This window comes from Rhipicephalus microplus, unplaced genomic scaffold (genome assembly GCF_043290135.1).
Source record: "Rhipicephalus microplus isolate Deutch F79 unplaced genomic scaffold, USDA_Rmic scaffold_317, whole genome shotgun sequence".
Taxonomy (NCBI): domain Eukaryota; kingdom Metazoa; phylum Arthropoda; class Arachnida; order Ixodida; family Ixodidae; genus Rhipicephalus; species Rhipicephalus microplus.
The window spans coordinates 67,501-72,500 of record NW_027464885.1 but is presented as its reverse complement, the minus strand read 5'-3'; positions in this window follow the sequence as shown (position 1 = coordinate 72,500).

The following is a 5,000-nucleotide window of genomic DNA, read 5'->3' as shown; positions in this document are numbered from 1 at the left end:
GGAGGGCGGCTCACCGCTCGGGGAAAGGGGGCGCTCATCAGATCGGAGCCTCTGAACACGTGTTTTCCTTCTTTTTCTTTTTTTTTACGATAGCTTTCAAATACAGGGATAGCCTTTGGTGATTTCGCTTTCGCACTCCTCTCGTATTTTGATGAGAGGAACATCCTCCAAAGGTTTGCAAAATTCTAGGATCAATAGAAGAAGTTATAGCGGTTTTAGTCACCCCGTGTATTCCTTCCTTAGAAAGCATAGGGCACGGTAGACAATCCTATCCACCACAATCAAAGCAATCTAAGTGCCATCGACGAAAACCGAGTCGACTATTAGATTATACATCCTTGAGTTTATAGAATAACAGAAAATCAAAGTGTATTTTGCCGTAACAACGTGGGAACAAGCGTTCGTAAACTCTACACAAACAGCGTCAAGGGGGCAGCCATTTTGAATGCGAACGACATCGCAAACAAATCTGCATTCATCGAGCTCGAAATCACGTAGTAAACAAAACTTCTCTGGTAGCTTGGAAGAACATAAGGGGCTTAACAACTACCCAGTAGTATTTTTCGAATTACATAGTTAATTGAAGAGAAACTGGATCCTCTTTCCCCCACTTAAACACATACTGCACGGAACTAAGTAGTCGAGTATTCATACTGCACGCAACTAGGGCAGAATCTGATAAAAAGCACTCCTTGGTGAATAGAGCCAGGTAGGGAACGTTAGATAGTCACGGGTTGGGGATCAGGGGGCCCTCAACAATGACTGGAGAGACAAAAACAAAGAAAAGTGTCACAAAGGAACGGAGTAAGGAAGGAAAAAAGAAAGAAAAGAACGAAACTACTTGCAGCACCTCAATGCAGGGCGCGCTAGTCAGTGAGAAAACAAAAGTAGGTGAGGACAAATGTAAGGAAAATCCAGAAGGGATTGATTCAAAGGCAAAAAGGTCAGCTAGCCCCGACTATTGGAACGTCAGTACAGATCTGAGACTACCATTCTCGGAAATCCGGCCACGTATGGCAAATCAACTGAAGCAGCAATCCCGTACAGAGACAGAGAACGACGAGGTCAGTAGAGATATAGAGGGAGGTAAGATGGAGTCACCCAGAGAGGAGGGTGAGGGTCAAGGCCTACGAGACCTCAGAACGAGTGCAATCCTCGACTGCGATAAGGAGTTCCTTGATCTCCTCATGGTTACTCAACATGAGGTCCCCCAGGCAAGTCAGCACCTGAGAGGCCTATTGGACGAGTTTCAGAAGGTTAAAGAGATTGCGCTGCAGGTGGTGGAGAAGAATGCTTACCTAGAGGGACGCGTGAGAGAACTAGCAAAGACCAAACCGGCTGAAATTAGGACCTTTGCGGAGGTAACGAGGACAAATCTGGCTAACCAAGAACGGGACGGTGAAAATAGAAGCACACCCAGTGAGAGGAAAGCAGTACTCCTAGTGAGGGCCCCTGAAGACGAGGAAGAGACTAGCTCTGGAGAGGTACGAGAAAGACTGGTCAGGCACTTTGACCCCATAACGCTTGGCCTCAAGAACGTTGCTCTCAGGCCAATCAGAGGTGGAGTAGCAGTAACCACCACCTCCGCAACGGCAGTTAAGAAATTGCAAGACAGTATAAGAGAACACGAGCAGACAAAACAGTTCGAAACAAAAATAGTAGATACAGCCAAACCGGAAATTAGGCTGATCTCGGTGGACAGTAAGGTAGACTCCGAAGACATCCCAAGAATACTTCTGGAGCAAAATGAGATCGAAGGAGCTGTGAAAGATATTAAGGTAGTCTGGAGGACAGAGAGGAAATCCGGCTCTCAAGTCACACTGCGCATTTCCAATACAGGACTGGCCAAGGAAATAGTGCAGAAGAAAAGAGTCAACATTGGCTGGTCTAGGTGTAGAGTCTTAGAAAACGTGTACCTCCCCAAGTGCACATACTGCACGAGACTGGGGCACAGAGAGGGGAACTGCTATGCCAAGAAGGCACGATGTACTGAATGTGGCGGAAACCACTACTACAAAGATTGCAGGGAGGAAGGGAAAAGTTGTCCTCTCTGCGTAGATGCAGGGAAGGAAGCAGTGGACCACTCGATGTGGGACGGGCCATGCCCCACATTCGAGGACCGATACCAAAAGAAGAGGCGAGAGCTAGGTTTTGCATAAAACTTTCCCACCTAGGCACCAGTAGACTATCTCTTTAACCAGGCGAATTAGGTAATCAGCACTTTTTGACCACAGTAGAAAAAAAAAATATATAAAAATGGAAGGTATGAACAAATTGGTGTGTTTACAAATAAATCTAGGTCGCTCCTTTCGAGCGACAAGTAATTTGACGAACCTTCACTTAGAACAGAACCAGGATGTTTCATTCATACAAGAACCATATCACTTAAAAAACAAGGTTATCGGGTTCCCCATTAGAACTAGAATTATACAATCAGACGACAATCCAAAAACGGCAACAATAGTGCATAACGAGAGAATTGGAATCTTTCCCTTAAAAATTAAACAAACATTGATAGTAGCGAGATTGACTTGGAACAACATTGAATTACTGACAATAAACTGTTATTTTCCGCCGCAATCAGATACATTACCAATATTACTGGAAATAGAAGAGATCCTCAACAAGTCCCAACCTGCGGACAATATACTAATTATCGGGGACTTCAACGCGAAAAACATAATCTGGGGAGGGGAAACAACAAATCAAAGAGGCATAGAAGTTTTAGAATTTATCAATAGAAACAACCTTACTGTTTTAAATGACCCACAGTCATTACCAACTTTTCAATCCTCGAATGGCAGAAGCTGGATAGACCTTTCTATAAGCTCGATTCCCTTGGGTGAAAACATTCTTAATTGGGAGGTATTAGAGGAGGACAGCCTTAGCGACCATCGCTTCATTAAAATTGAACTTTTCAAGGTCAAAACCAAGAAGGAAAAAAGATTAACAAAAATGGGGGAAAAGAAAGTATTAGAGGAGCTACGAGAAGACAGATGGCTTCGAACCACGGCCCAGAGGACAATAGAAAATAGGAACCAGCTGGAAACCATAGTAAACCAATTCTACAGAAAGATTGAAGAGCTTGAAAAGAAACATTCAAAACATGTTAGCAATGATGACAAGAAGCAGAAAGCGTGGTGGAATGCAGAATTAGAACTAAAAAGGAAAAAAGTAAGAGCTTTACGGAGAAGGTACCAAAGGTGTTCAAACGAGCTCAGAGAGGATTTCAAGAAAGCATACCAAGAAGGTCAAAAGAACTATCAGAAGGACATAATTGAAGCCAAAACCAAATCGTGGAAAACATACTGTAGTAAGCAAGAAAAGAATCCATTTTCTCTACCGTATAAACTTGCGGCAAATAAAATAAAGAGGAAAATTGTATTTCAAGGTTTAATCAAGGAAAATGGAGAGACAACCGCTACCGAGGAAGAGACGATAAGATATATACTTAATAACCTCTATGCAACGAATGAGGACACCGGAGAGATATATAGAGAAGATAGCGAACATGAAGAAAAAGATGATGACGAGTACGAACACATAGATGTCACGGAAACCGAAGTGGATTATGTTGTAAACAACATAAGGAAAAATATCAGCCCAGGGCCCGACAAAATAAAGACGGAATTCATACAGAGAGTGTACCACATGCATAAAAAGTTTTTCATTAACATCTTTAATGCAGCATTAAAAATTCGTCATTTCCCATCAGCTTGGAAGATATCAAAAGTAATTCTTATACCAAAGAACAGGGGCAAAGGACAGCAACAAGTGAACAAGTATAGGCCAATTGCCATTAACTCCATCCTCGGGAAAATTTTTGAAAAAGTGATATACTATCGACTCTACCATTACTTCGATACTCGTGAATTATTCCCAGAAAATCAATTTGGATTTACGTATGGCAAATCGGCCATCACCGCACTGTACAAACTAAAACGAGACATAGTACATTCCCTTGAAAATAAAGACAATATTATAGTAATTTCATTAGACATAACCAACGCATTCGGGAATATAATTGTTGATAGAGTAAAAAAAAGATTTAGGGATTTAGAAATACCCAAGGAACTGAGTCAATTGGTATTGCACATGCTAGAAGACAGATCAATCAGCTATGAACTGGGGGAAAACAAAATTCAGCTAAAGCTAAACAAAGGAGCACCACAAGGCTCCCCCCTAAGTCCGTTTCTATGGAACATAATTGTTTCCGAATTATTAGTGGCAGAAATGCCAGAAACTACCACCATACAAGCATTTGCAGATGATTTAACAGTAGTGGTTAGGGGCAAAAGTAGAGCTAAACTAGAAGCGGAGGCCGCGAAAGCACTGACGACTATACACGAATGGAGCACCCGAAATGAGCTGAACTTCAGCCTGGAGAAATGTGAATTCATCAACCTAGGGGCCGCGTATAAGAATAGATCTCCAGTCATTAAAATTAACGGCATTTCAATTAAGCGAGTCCAACAAACGAAAATTTTGGGGGTGATATTCGACAGTAAACTTTCGTTTATACCACATTTAAAAATGGTGAAGCAAAGAATCCAAAGGATTACGTCTGGTCTGGCACAATTTACAGGAACGAGTTGGGGTATGACCCCAAAACACCTCCGACAAATCTACTTAGGGGGAATAGAACGCATGATAGTATATGGCTCTCCAATATGGTACCCGGCAATATCCGCACGGAACAAGATTAACACAGAGAAGATAAATAGACTGAAGGCAATTCAGAGAATCCCCTTGTCAAAAATTGCTAAATCTTTTCATACAGTATCGAACGCAGCACTAAATATTGTCTGCAACATTCCCCCGGTACACATAACAATAGAACGAGAAAACACAATTTTTAACATAATTCATGGAGACGGAAAATTCGTGTTTAATGGTCAGGCTTTCGGGAAAGAAGATATCGCAACCAAGATTCGGCCATCCCAAACACACCCAGCAAAAAAGAGAAAATATGACTACTCAAAGTCAATCGAGGCAACCGA